This window comes from Balaenoptera ricei, chromosome 18, assembly GCF_028023285.1.
Source record: "Balaenoptera ricei isolate mBalRic1 chromosome 18, mBalRic1.hap2, whole genome shotgun sequence".
Lineage (NCBI taxonomy): Eukaryota > Metazoa > Chordata > Mammalia > Artiodactyla > Balaenopteridae > Balaenoptera > Balaenoptera ricei.
Genome location: NC_082656.1, coordinates 4,179,806 through 4,194,872, shown reverse-complemented (window position 1 = coordinate 4,194,872; position 15,067 = coordinate 4,179,806).

The window sequence follows — 15,067 nt, the reverse complement described above, 5'->3', positions numbered from 1 at the left end:
CAATCTGCCCCTGCTCCTCTTTCACCCCAGGTTCTTGCCCTCCAGATATCGTGGGGCAGGTGCTGAGAGGATGAAATCAGGGTCCTGGATCCTGAACGGCCAGAGAAATAATAAATCGAGATGATTGATAGATTCAAATGTAATTTACCTATTGCTTAAAAATATTCTAGTACTTTGGCCTGTCATTGTTAGGTGGCTGCCAGCGCTATGTGATGTGTGGCAGTGTGTGCACAAAATTCAACAAACCCTCTTATTTTCACCATATAGAATAAACAACCTTTGTCACTTTGTCACATTCGCTTCCAGGATTTTCTCTTTACATTTTTTTAAAAAAGAAATCATTAGGATAAAGCAAAGCGAAAATCACCTTCAACCATTACCTCTAGGCTCATTCCTTCTGTTCCCCTCCCTCACCTCCCACCCAAGGCAGTTACGACCACGAGTGTGTTATGTATGATTTCAGTCCTTTTTTAATGTCTAAAACTACATTTGTAACTATAGATCCATAAGCAAGATTTAATAGTGTAGTTATTTTTTTTAAAGTTTACATAGATGATTTAATAGAGTACATATATCATTTTCACATCACTCAGGTTTTTGAGATTATCTGTATCTATTTATTGATAGAGTCACTCTTTTCAATGTCTCTACAATATTTCATCATATGATTAAGATAGGTTTTGTTTAACTGTTCCTCTATTGATAAGCATTTGGGTTTTTCTATTTTTTCACTGTTAGAAACAGCGTGGAAATACCCATCATTCTTCATTTATATCTCCTTGCACACACATGTGTTTTTTAAGCTACACTTAAAAGTGGAAGTACTGAATTGTAGGGCATGTGCAACCTGAACTTGCTAAAAAATGCTTGTATCCATTTATACTCCTGCCTGTACTACTATGTCAGTTTCTAATTCCCCATATATTGGCCAACGCTTGGCATTGTCATGCCTTTTATTTATTTTTTAAGATTGTTTTTTTGATGTGGACCATTTTTAGAGTCTTTATTGAATTTGTTACAATATAGCTTCTGTTTTATGTTTTTGGTTTTTTTGGCCACGAGGCATGTGGGATCCTAGCTCCCCAACCAGGGATCAAACCCACACCCCCTGCATTGGAAGGCGAAGTCAACCACTGGACCGCCAGGGAAGTCCCTGGCATGCCTTTTAGTTTTTAGCTTGAGCCTGATTGAATTTGAGCATATTTTCATATAATTATGGGCCACTGGCTTTTTTGTTCTCTAAATTAATGGCCTGTTCATATCTTTTGCTCATGTTTCTATTTTTTAAAATTCATTTGTAGGAATTCTTTAAATCATCTGGGTAGAAAACCTTTGTCGGTTATATACATTAAAAAATATTCTAGAGCTATGTGGTTTGTTTTTAAGTTTATTTTACTGTCTCAATAAACAAAAGTGTCTTTGTTTTAATGAAGTCAGATTAATTAATATTTTCCTTTATGGTTTGTGTTTTTGGAAAGTTTTCGAAGTCTTTTCCATGCCCTGATAACATGAAGATTTCACTAGTACTTTATTTTAAATAAAGTTTTGCTTTTCATTTGTAGACTTTTAGCCAATCTGGAATATATTTTTGTGAGTAGTGTAAGATAGAGATACAATATTTTTTCCTTGTCACCAACCAGTTATTCCAGCAAAATTTGCAGAATGGCTCATTTTTCTCCTAAAGACTTGTAATACCACTCACCAGGCCTATATATCTATGTATGCTCACTTTTCCTTCATTTATTTTGTTCCTAGTCATTGTTACATATTGTAATATTTTATAATATCTATTGTATATATTTTTTATTGTGGTAAAAGATACATAACATAAAATCCACCATTTTAACCATTTTAAAGTATACAATTCAATGGCATTGGGTTCACAAAGTTGTGCAACTTCTACCACTATCTATTTCAAGAACTTTTTTGTCATCACAAACAGAAACTCTTTACCTATTAAACAATAACTTTCTTTTCCCACCTCCCCCTATTCCCTGGTTACTTCTATTCTGTTTTTTCTGTCTCAATGGATTTGAGGTATCACATGTAAGTGGAATCATACAATATTTGTCCTTTTGTGTCTGGCTTATTTCACGTAGCATAAATGTTTTTAAGTTTCATCCATGTAGCATGTATCAGAATTTCCTTTCCTTTTTAAAGCTCAATAATATCCCGTTGTATATATATACCATATTTTGTTTATTTATTCATTTGTTGATGGACATTTGGGTTTTATTCCCCTTTGGTTATTGTGGTTAATGCTCCTATGAACATTGGTGTGCAAGTATCTGTTTGAGTCCGTGCTTTTAATTCTTTTGGGTATATATCTGGAAGTGGAATTGCTGGATCACATGTTAATTCTATGTTTAACTTTTGGAGGAACTGCCATATTGTTTCACACAGAGGCTGTACCGTTTTTCATTCCCACCAACAGTACACAAAGTTTCCAATTTCTCCATATTCTTACCAACACTTGTTATTTTTTTTCTTAAAAAAATATAATAGTCACCCTAATGAGTGTAAAGTGTTATTTCATTGTGGTTTTACTTTGCACTTCTCTAATGACTAATAATGTTGAGGATCTTTTCATGTGCTTGTTGGCCATTTGTATATATTCTTCGGAGAAATGTCTATTCAAGTCCTTTCTCCATCTTAGAATTGGGCTGTTTTTGTGGTTGTTGTTGAGTTTTAGGAATTATTTATATATTCTTGAAATTCATCTTTTACCATATGTATGATGTGCAAATATTTTCTCCCATTCTGCGAGTTGTCTTTTCATTCTCTTGATGGTGAGCTTGACATACAAAATTTTAAAATTTTGATGAAGTCCGCTTTATTTTCTCCTTTGTTTCCTGTACTTTTGGTGTCATATCCAAGAAATCATCGCCAAATCCAATCTCATGAAGATTTTCCTCCGTATTTCCTTTTAGGACTTTCATAGTTTCAGATCTTACAGTTAGGTCTTTTGTTTTAGTTATTTTTTTTTAATTGTATAAGATAAGGGTCCAACATCACTCTTTTGTTTTGTTTGTGGATATCCAGTTTTCCCAACACCATTTGTTGAAGAGGCTATCCTTTCCCCACTGAATGGTCTTGACACTCTTGTTGAAAATTATTTGACCATATAGGTGAGGGTTTATTTCTGGGGTCTCTATTTTATTCCATTTGCTCTATATGTTTATCTTTATGCAACTATCACACTGTTTTGATTACAAGAGCTTTGTAGTAAGTTTTGAGATCAGGAAGTATGAGACCTCCAGCTTTGTTCTTCATTTTTTTTTCCTTTTATAAATTTATTTATTTATTTATTTATTTTTGGCAGCATTGGGTCTTTGTTGCTGTGTGTGGGCTTTCTCTAGTTGCAGCAAGCAGGAGCTACTCTTTGTTGCAGTGCACGGGCTTCTCATTGCGGTGACTTCTCTTGTTGAGGAGTGCGGGCTTCAGTAGTTGTGGCACGTGGGCTCAGTAATTGTGGCTTGTGGGCTCTAGAGTGCAGGCTCAGTAGTTGCGGCACACTGGCTTAGTTGCTCCACGGAATGTGGGATCTTCCCGGACCAGGGCTTGAAACTGTGTCCCCTGCATTGGCAGGCAGATTCTTAACCACTGCACCACCAGGGAAGAACTGTTCTTCATTTTTAAGACTGTTTTGGCTAATTGGGGTCCCTTGAGAATTCATATGAATTTTGGGGTGAATTTCCCTATTTCTGCAAAAAACATCATTGGGATTTTGATAGGGATTGCACTGAATCTGTAGATTGTTTTGGGTAGTATTGACATCCTAACAGTATTAAATCTTCCAATCCATGAACATGGGATGTCTTTCCATTTATTGGTATTATCTGTAATTTTTCAGCAACATTTTGTAGTTTTCAGTGTGCAAATCCTTGGGTAAATTAATTCCTAAGTCTTTTATTCTTTTTTGGTGCTATTGTGAATGACGTTATTTTCTTAATTTTTTTTCAGATGTTCATTGTAAGTGTATAGAAACACAGATAATTTTTGTGTGTTGATTTTATATCCTGCCACTTTGATGAATTAGTTTATTCGTTCTAACAGGTTTTTGTGTGTGTGTGTCTGCATGGAATATTTAGGATTTTCTACATATATGTCCACTTCATCATGAACAGAGATACTTTTATTTCTTCCTTTCCAATTTGGATGCTTTTTATTTATTTTTCTTGCCTAATTGCTCTGGCTAGGACTTCCAGTACTATATAAAATAGAAGTGGTGAAAGTGGACATCCTTGTCTTGATCTTAGAGGAAAACTTTCAGTCATTCACCATTGAGTATGGTGTTAGCTATGGGCTTTTCATATATGGCTTTTATTATGTTGAGGTAGCTTCTCCTATTCCTAGTTTGTTGAGCATTTTATGATGAAATGTTGAGCATTTTAGAATTTTGTCATTTTTTATCCATCACCTGAGGTGATTGTGTGATTTTTGTGCTTCATTCTGTTAATATGGTATGTTACATATATTGATTTTTGTATGTTGAACCATTCCTGCACCCAGGGATAAATTCCACTTGGTCATGGGATATAATCCTTTTATTTTGCTGTTGAATTCTGTTTGCTAATATTTTGTTGAGGATTTTGGCATCAATGTTCATAAAGGGTATTGGTCTGTAATTTTTTTTTCTTGTAGTGTCTTTGTTTGGTATCAGGGTAATGCTGGCCTCATGCAATGAGTTTGGAAGCGTTCCATCCTCTTTTGGAAGAGTTTGAGAAAATTGTTCTAATTCTTCCTTTTATATTTTTAAAGGTGTGTTTTATGGCCCAGAATGTTTTCTATCTTGGTGAGTGTTCCATGGGACCTTGAGGTGATGTGTATTCTGTTGTTGTTGGATGCAGTATTCTGAAAGTGTCAATTAGATTCAGTTGATTGATGGTGCTGTTCAGTTCTACTATATCCTTACTGATTTTCTGCCTGTTGGAACTTGCAATTACTAGTAGAAGGGTGCTGAAGTTTCCAACTATAATGGTAGATTTGTCTATTTCTCCTTGCAGTTTTCTCAGTTTTTGTCTCATGTATTTTGATGGTCTGCTGTCAGGAACATACATGTTAAGGATTGTTATGTTGTCCTAGAGATTGACATCTTTATCATTATATAATGCCCCTCTTTATCTCTGAAAATTTTCCATGCTCTGAAGCCTGCTTGGTCTGAAATTAATGTAACTATTCAAGTTTTCTTTTGATTAGTGTTAGCGTGGAATATCTTTTTCTATCCTGTTAATCTGTATCTTTACAGTTAAAGTGTGTTTCTTATAGACAACACATATTTTGATCTTGTTTTTATTTTAATAATTCTCATGGCCTTTGGCTTTTAATGGGTATATTTAGATCATTTATATTTAAAGTGATTATTGATAGGTGGATTAATATCTATGATATTTGTTGAAAGTCAGGTATGATATGTCTGGTAAAATGAAATAGCCCTTTAATGTGAGGTTTTATGTTTATCTGCCTAGTAGTTATGCTGTGCTTATTGTTTGCTGTAACTGTAGGTGTCAGAGGCTAAAATTTCCCCCAGTGTCCTTATTTTATCTCCTCTGGTTTCTCTAGAGACCCCTTCTTAAATAGGGCCTTAGCCTTGCAATTCTTTCAGTTGTAATTCCTGTTATTACGTAGGAACCCTGTTGATATAGTGGCAAGGTGTGGGGAAGGGGTGTGATCTATAATCCTATGATTAGGTTTCAGTCTGTTATATGGCTGTGTCCCTGGTCTTGCCTTTCACTAGTGCTTTTCTATTTTGTTTTTTTTTGTTTCCCCTCCCTTTAAGGAAGAAAAGAAGGCTAGAATGGGCTGGAATTAGGTATTTTCCTTCTTCCAGGTTGGTTTGGCCCTGACAAAGTACTTTTCCTTGATTGCAGGCCTTTGTTAAGAAGAACAAAATGCAGCTGGGCATATTTCATAATGATCCTGTTCCCCTTCCCTTGCTGGAAACGGGAGGGGCCTTTTTCTCTGATCTTCACCCTGAGAACCTGGTGGTGCTACTTAAAGAAAACTCACAGACGTGTGGGTCTCCCTCTAAGACTATGTCCCCAAGAGATTTTATCTCCCGAGGTAATCCATGGCTCAGACTCTGGCAAGTCGAATTATTCAGTTACCATTTTAGTGCTTCTACCAGTTGCTGGCTCCAGAGATAAATTGTGATTCTTTGAATTTGTAATAGGGAAGAACCTTCTGTATTGTATTACAAGTTAATCACTGAAGGGATGTTGCCTATAAGCTTAAATTATACATAATAGTCCATTTCTCGGAACCCTGCTTCCCAGGTAATGAGCATTAAGCTAAAATACCTTTGTTTGGCTCACAAACATCCTGACCAGGCTCACCTGTGAATGAGTGCAGGGAGGAAGAAATTAACACGTCCCCTCCAGAGGCTGATGGGAACTAGGAAGTGTTTGACTTTACTCCCTCCCCTTTTAGTACAAAAGGAGCCTGAATTCTAAGTCGGGCAAGATGGTTCTCTGGGGGGCGGGGAAGGGCCCGCCATCTTCTCTGTCTGCTGGCTTTCTGAATAAAGTCGTTATTCCTCACCGCAACTCCTCTCTCGATTATTGGCCTGTCGTACGACGAGCAGTACGAGCTAGGACTTGCTAAGAAATTTTGGCGAGCCTGTGCCCCTGCTCTGTGCCCCTTGGGGCTCGTGGCCAGCCGGCCCCAGTTGGGGCATTTTCAGGTAAGGCCCTAGCAGCTGCCAGGACCCCTTGTCCTGAGGATCTGCCCTACAGATTCCCTGAAGCAGCATCGGCTGCCCCAGCGCTTGGCAGTTGGGGTAAAGGAATCGACCTTTGGGAGCCGACGGGCTCCGTGCAGTAGGGTAAGTCGCTCTGGTGTGTACAGCCGGGAGCTTCTCTTCCTCTCCGTTTGGGGCTTCTCTTCCGGAATAAGCCAGTTTGTTTTGTATTGGGCTGGGGTACCCTGTTAGAGAAAAGAGTTGTTGGATATGTACCTGATTTGTGAACTGGTTCGTTGGTTTCTTTGGATGCTAGCACTTGTTTGTGTTTTGTTTGTCTTGAAAAAGGGGGAATGTTTCAGCTATCCCTAAAGAAAGTCCTCTGAGGCGCATTTTGGATAAGGGGTCTGATTACAGCTATGAACCCATGGGTGAGAGGAAGATGATATCTTATTGTAACAGTGTGTGGCCACAGTACCTGTTAGGATCTCTACAGGGGGTTTAGAAAGGGTTATCTTGGGACCTTGTGCACTGGACCACCAGGGAGCTCCCTGCTACACCTTTTGAAATTGTCTGACAGTTGTTGAGTATTCTGTTCCATTAAAATTCTCTTTTCTCTTTGCTTTTTAGTTTGTGAAGTTTCTTTTGACATATCTTCAAGCTAACTGATTCTTTCCTTGGCTATGTTCAGTCTACTGATGGGCCACTGAGAAGCATTATTCACTTTTATTAATGTGTTTTTCATTTATACCATTTCCTTTGGGTTCTTTCTTAGAGTGTACACGTCTCTGCTTACATCACCCGTATGTTCCTGCACAGTGTCCACTTATTCCATTAGAGCCCTTAGCATATAATCATAGCTATTTAAAATTCCTAGTCTGATAATTTCAGAAATCTCTGCCATATCTGAGTCTGGTTCTGTTGCATGCTTTGTCTCCGTCTCAGAGGGAGGAATTATTAAACTGATGGGGCTTACTGGTGTATTGAATTGCATGGGAGGCATTATCAAATGAGTGATAAAACTTATTAAATTGTATCACATGGGTAAACATTAATATACATATTCTAGAAACTATATGGAATTCTTAACATTCTGGTATATCCTGGTAAATGATATCAGTCATAATTTCAGTAATTATCTTAAATTGTTTGTCACAGAAGTAGTCAAGTTTTTGTTCAATTGCATTGTAATCCCAGTTGGTTGATGCCAAAGCAAAAAGGCATCCTTTTAATGGTTAGATGATCAACTGCTATCTATGGTTTTACAGTGGCTTTTGAATATATAGCTATTTGGTGAAAAAGCAGGGAAGAATGATGAAATCCTTCACGTGTAAGCATTTGTACTACAGTAAGTCTCCTATATACAAACGAGTTCCGTTCTGAGAGCGTGTTCCTAAATCCAGTTTGTTCGTAAGTCCAAAGTTAGCCTTGGTACCCAAATAACACAATTGGCTATATATAGTACTGTACTGTAATAGGCTTATAATACTTTTCACACAAATAATGCATAAAAAAACACAAAAGTAAAACATTTTTAATATTACAGTACAGTACCTTGAAAAGTACAGTAGTACAGTACAACAGCTGGCATACAGGGGCTGGTATCGAGTGAACAGGCAAGAAGAGTTACTGACTGGAGGAGGGAGGGGAGGTGGGAGATGGTAGAGCCGAAGGATCGTCAGCCATAGGAGACGGAGGGCAGGCTGCAATTTCACTCACTCACATCCCAGGCTTGAAATAAAGATACTGTACTACTGTACTCTATACAGTACTGTACAGTAAAGTACACAAAAGCACAACCACTTGGAAAGGATGCACGCACGTGACAACGTACGCCAGACACGTGAACCAAGTTACGTGATTGGACTTGTGAACGCACGTTTGCATCTTTGAAAGCTGGCAACTTGAAGGCTTGTATGTAGGGGACTAACTGTATTATCAGGGAAAATAAGCAAAGGAAGGGAGTGAGAGGATGTGCTGCTTCAAACCTTAACTTCTCTGGCTGAGCTGGCTGTCCCAGCTGCTCTGGCGATTATGCCAATAATTGCCACCACTTTCCGTTCCTATCCAGCCCCTATTCCTGACACTGGGGCTTAGAACTTCCCCTCCTTATAGGAGTCAATTAGAATATCCTGTGTTAGTTTCTGGGGCACACGGACTTGGTCTGGTATCGCCATCTAAGACCCGACAGGGCACCCAGTTTGGGCCAGGAGCCACTTCCGGGAAGGGGCCATTTCCCTTATGCCATTATCTCGTAGGGGGCCTAAATGCAGATGAACAGCCGGCTGGGTTTCTCAGACTTGTTCAGTTGGAAAGATGGCAACCCTCCTTACAGGGCGCATCCCCTACCCCTGGCAGCGCCCACAGCTGAACCCACTGGGGACCCCAGTGAGGGAAGAAGGCCCTTATGAGAGCACTACTCATTAGTGTGTCTTGGCGGGGCTTTGAAAAGGGAAACCAAAGCAAAAGAGTTTGAACGATATTCAAGAGATACAGCAAAACAAATGAAGACCTCTCTTAATTTTTGGAAAGGATTTATCAGACCTACAGACGTCATACTAATGCAGATCCCAAGGCCCCTGAAAATATTAGAATGGTAAATCTGACCTTTTGGGGCAAAGCGCCTCAGATATCAGGAGAAAGTTGCAAAAATTAGATGGTGCATTTGGAACGAATCCTTCCCAGTTGGTAGATGTTGCTTTTAAAGTATTCAACAGGGAACAACAACAGAAGAAAGAAGATGCAAAACGAAAGGCCACTTTTTTGGCAGTGTCATTGGATTCCCAGAAGGTGAGTAACTTGAAGAGAGGTGAGCCCGCATCGGGGAGGGAACAATGTGCTTACTGTGAGGACGAGAGACATTGGAAAACAGATTGGCCTCGGCTAGAACAGAAGAAGAACAATGAAAGACAAGGGCCTCTCGCATGGTACAGAGGAATATTGAAGAGGCTCGGGGGCTCCTTGGACTTGAGGCACCTCATTCCCCACAGGAACCTTGGGTAAAACTGACCGTGGGGAATGAGCTGATTAACTTTCTGATAGACCTCACCCTGATGTTTTTCACCAGAATAGCTTGACGTCAGAGTCCCACCAGAACGCTTTAAGCCTACAGATGGAGCTCATGAAAATCCAACAAAAGGAGACAGAGCTCTTTCCCCCAGGGTCTTAAAAATAACCCAAAGACTGCTGTCAGACCTCCCCAGATGGGGACTCAACACAGGAAACTACCCCACCCAGGACTGAAAAACAGACTTTTCTCAAATTCCTTGAACTGCAAGAAATGTCAGATAACCTGCTAGTGTTTGTGTGGACACTTTTTCAGGATGGGTGGAAGCATATCCCACAGACAGAAAATCTCTGAAGTGGTTAAAGCCCTTCTTAGGGAAATTATCCCCTGATTTGGATGAAGGCATTAAAACTACATTCATCCTGGAGACCACAATCAACAGGAAAAAACAAGAAAATGAATCATACATTAAAAAGGAATGTCGCTAAAACATATCAAGAGACATTTAACTTGGGATAAGGCCTTGCCATTTGCCCTGCTGTGGATCAGTGGCTTCCTGAAGCAGGCTTAAATTAAGCCCTTTTAGAATATTGTATGGCAGGCCATTGCAGGTGTGTGCCCAGGCAGGAGAATCTATAAACGCTAAAGACCTAGCGGTAGCCAATCACACTAAAACTTTGGGCACTATTTATTCATGAGTTTACCTCCAGCAGGTCTGCGCATCCAACCGAAGTAGATGGGAATTCCATCTCCATTGCCCATTGGAGAAGGGGCAACCAATTTGTTTGTCTCCAAACAAATAGCACAGGGATTTAGTATATGTATTGGGAACCAAAACCCCAAGGTCAATTATGAATCAGACAAAGTGTTAAGAGGTTTCATTGGGTTCAATTAGTTGTGGATAAAAAGGAGTGATTAAAGATTCTAAGGAATATTCCTCACCTCTGTTCAGCAGAATGGTCTTCATTCCTTTTCCAACAAGACTGTGGAATGGACATTGACAGTGGGGGATTGTAATAGGGAAGAACTTTTTGTATTCTATTACAAGTTAATCACGAAAGGGATGTTGCTTATAAGCTTAAATTATACATAATGATCTGTTTCTGGGAACCCTGCTTCCCAGGTGATGAGCATTAAGCTAAAATACCTTTGGCTCACACGGAACATCCTGAGCTGGCCCACCTGTGAATGAGTGCAGGGAGGAAGAAATTAACACATCCCCTCCAGAGGCTGACGGGAACCAGGAAGTGTTTGACTTTATTCCCTCCCATTTTAGTCTAAAAGGAGCCTGAATTCTAACTCAGGCTAGATGGTTCTCTGGGGCATGAGCCCGCCATCTTCTCGGTCTGCTGGCTTTTTGAGTAAAGTCACTATTCCTTGTCCCAACAACTTGTCTTTCGATTATTGGCCTGTCGCGTGGAGAGCAATATGAACTTATAGACTCTGTAACAAGTTCACACATCTCTCCAGTTTTCAGGGTGGCAATTTGCCCATTGACTTCAGTTCTCTGATGGAGCTAAGAAGAGTTGTTGATTTTTCAATTTGTTCAGCTTTCTTTTCTTTGTAAGGATAAAGGTCTTGACTGCCAAATTCTTTACATGTTACACCTGAACAACTGGTAAAATAGATTCTTTGAGGATATCTTCTGCAGACTACCATATTGTTTTTGAATACAGTTCTATTTTTATCCTTTCTCTTTGCTTTGTTTCTTTTTCTTGCCTTATTGCACTGATTTAAAATCTCCAGTACAATGTTGTATAGATGTTGTGAGAAAGGACAGCCTTGAATTGTTGCCAGTCTTACAGAGAAAGCATTCAGTCTCAAGTAAGTATGATATTTGATGCAGGTTTTTCATAGATATCCTCTGTCACGTTGAAGAAGTTCCCCTTTCTTGGTTTGCTGAGAGTTTTTATCAATTGATGATCAATTGATGTTAACAATTGATAACATCAATTGATGGTTAAAATTTTGTCAAATGCTTCTGTATCTATTGACATTATCACAGGGCTTTTCTTCTTTAGTCTTTGATATGATAAGCTATGTTATTTTACTTTCAAATGATTCAACCTTGCTTTCTAACCCTAACCCCACATGGTCATTATTAGTTTCCTAGGACTGCCATAGGAAAGTACCACAAAATGGGTGACTTAGAACAACAGAAATTTATTGTCTCACATTTCTTGAGGATAGAAGTCTGAAATCAAGGTGTCAGAAGGCCATGCTCCATGTGAAACCTGTAGGGGAGGATCATTCTTTCCTCTTCCAGCTTCTCGTAGCTCCACACATTCCTTGGCCTGTGCCAGCAAAATTCCATTCTCTATCTCCATCTTCACATGACATTCTCCCTGTCTCTTCCCATCATCTTTCCTCTATTTGTGTGTCTGTCTCTGAGTCCAAATTTCCCCCTTTTATAAGGACACTAGTCATATTGGGTAAGGGTTCATCCTAATGACATCATCTTAATTTGGTTCAATCTGCAAAGAACTTATGCTATGATCTTAAATGTTTGTGTCCCCCCCCCCCATATGTTGAAATCCAAACCCCCCAAAGGTGATGGTATTAGTAGGTGGGCCTTTGGAAGGTGCTTCATGAAGGTGGGGCCCTCATCAATGGGATTATTGCCTCATAAAAGACGGTCCAGAGAGATCTACAGCCCCTTTTCCAGATGAGGACACAGAAGCTCCAGTTATGAACCAGGTGGATGGTCCTCACCAAAACATGACCATGCTGGTGCCTTGATTTTGAACTTCTCAGCTTCCAAAACTGTGAGAAACAGATTTCTGTTGTTTATAAGCTACCCCGTCTATGGTATTTTGTTATAGCAGCCCAAACAGAATAAGACAACTTATTTCCAAATACAGTCAGTCACATTGAGGTACTGGGAGTTAGGATATCAATATATTTTATTTTGGTGGGGAAACACAATTCAACCTATAAAAGTCATGATGTACAATCATTTCATATATTGGTAGATTTAAAATATTTTGCTAAAGATTTTTGTATCCATATTTATAAAATATTTTGTACTGTTTTTGTCTTGTAATGACTTTGTCTGCTTTTGCTATCACTATAATGTGGCTTCATAGAATACTTTGGGAAATGTTCCTGCTTCCCCTCTTTCTTTTCTTTGGCTGATTTTAAGATTTTCTCTTTGACTTTGGTTCTCTGTATTTACTACACATCTAAGTGTAATTTTGTTTTTATGTATCTTACTAAGATTTACTGGTTTTCTTGCCTTTGTGGAAGTGTCATAGCCATTGATTCTTCACATGTTGCCTCTGGTCCATTTTTTTCCCCCTCTCCCTCTGGGACTCCAATTAAAGTTATGTTAGATCCTTTCACTTTACTCACTTGCTCTTCTAAGTTCTTTTATGTATATTCCATTTTTTTTCTTCCACATGCTGTATTTTGGGTGATTTCTCTGATCTATATTTCATTTAATTTTCATTTTCAGCAGCATCCTATCTTTTTCCAAATTTGTCTTAATTTTTAAGTTTGACCATGACTTCCCCTATCTCTAGATATTTTATTTGATTCTTTTTAATACTTGCTGGGTTACTTTTCATAGTTTCTCTTCATATAGGTAGGTTAAAGCTTGTGTTTTTTTTTGTACATAGTTAAGTATGGTTATTTTCTTTCTAAAGAAATCTGTATCTTCTAATTCAAGCATCTATATCTTCTAATTCAAGCATTGGAAATCTTCAGTGGGTAGTTTCCACTGTCTTTGTAATGTTTCTTACTTATGATGCTTTGCTTCTTCTTCTGGCGGTATATTACTTCTTTCCCTTGATAAATTTGTGGGGATTCTTTGAGGCCTTGGATGAAGGTGCTTTTCTTCTGAGTGGTTTCCTATTTGCTTCTATATGTCACTTATAGCACTACCAATTCTGAAATTTTTTTTCATTATCCCACCTCTGCCATATTTTGTTTTTTTTGTATTAAAAACAATGAATTGTAGTTGATAATGTTTTAGGTGTACAGCAAAGTGACTCATATATATTCTTTTTCAGATTCTTGAATATAGTTGCCTATGCTTTACAGTAGGTCTGAACCATTTTAAACTGACAAAGTTTGAGTTTTCTTGGACAACTCTGGTGATGCCAGTTTAGGTTATTCTGCTATAGAGCCAAGCCATCAGAGATCATAGCCTTCCAGGATGGGTTCTTTCTCATGGCCTTCCAGGATGGGTTCTTTCTGTATCTCTCTCTTCCTCTCTTTCCTTCCCTGCCTCTCTCCCTTCTTCTCTTTTTCTTTCCCTCTTTCCTCCTTCTCTCTCCTTCCTCAGGAGAATGCCAGGGCACCTTTTCCTGAAGCCCTAGGGGAGGGGTGAGTGGAGAATGGAGGCGGTTTCTTCCTAGCTCACCCTGACCCCAAGATGAATCTGTGTGACCATGGGGTTCTATCAGATTCCCCACCTTGGGCAGGACCTGAGACTTGACATATATACCCCCTGTTTCTCTGTATTTAACTTTAGTAGGAATTGGCAAATTTCATCAGGGAAAGTGCTTTTTGAATTTTTAACCTATTTTTCTTAATTTTTTTTTGCCTTGATTGAATTTTTGCCTGATCATAGCTCTTATCTTGACTATTCAATGCATTTAAAGAGCTTTTTAAAATTTTATTTATTTATTTATTTATTTATTTATGGCTGTATTGGGTCTTCATTTCTGTGCGAGGGCTTTCTCCAGTTGCGGCAAGCGGGGGCCACTCTTCATCACGGTGCGCGGGCCTCTCACTATCGCGGCCTCTCTTGTTGCAGAGCATAGGCTCCAGACGCGCAGGCTCAGTAATTGTGGCTCACGGGCCTAGTTGCTCCGCGGCATGTGGGATCCTCCCAGACCAGGGCTCGAACCTGTGTCCCCTGCATTGGCAGGCAGATTCTCAACCACTGCGCCACCAGGGAAGCCCGAAAAGGGGGTATAAATGAACTCTGAGTGATCTTATATACTGTTGCTTTTAGAACTACCATTTGAACTTCAGAATAACTTGTGATTGTGAGTGGGAGGAAACAGTTTTTCAATTAACTTTTTATTAATGGAAAAAAGACATTGATTTTTATTCTGTTAGTTTGCTTAAGGAAGCCCTTGATCTTACACTTGACTATTTGCATGTCTGTTGCTATCTTCTTTGCAAACTTGAAAATGGAAAACAGGTTTAGAATTTGTTAAATATATCATCTTTGTAAAAATAATACAGAAAATTAATTTATTTTACCTTCCTCACTTTCCAAATACCACCTTTATCCTCACTGCTAATCATAGTAATAGTTTGGTACCTACCAGATTTTTAAAAATTCAATTATAGACTTCTGTTTCTGGGAAGATGGAGTAGACATTCTTTTACCTCTTTTTCCTGCTAAGTACAAGTAAAGACTTTGGGCA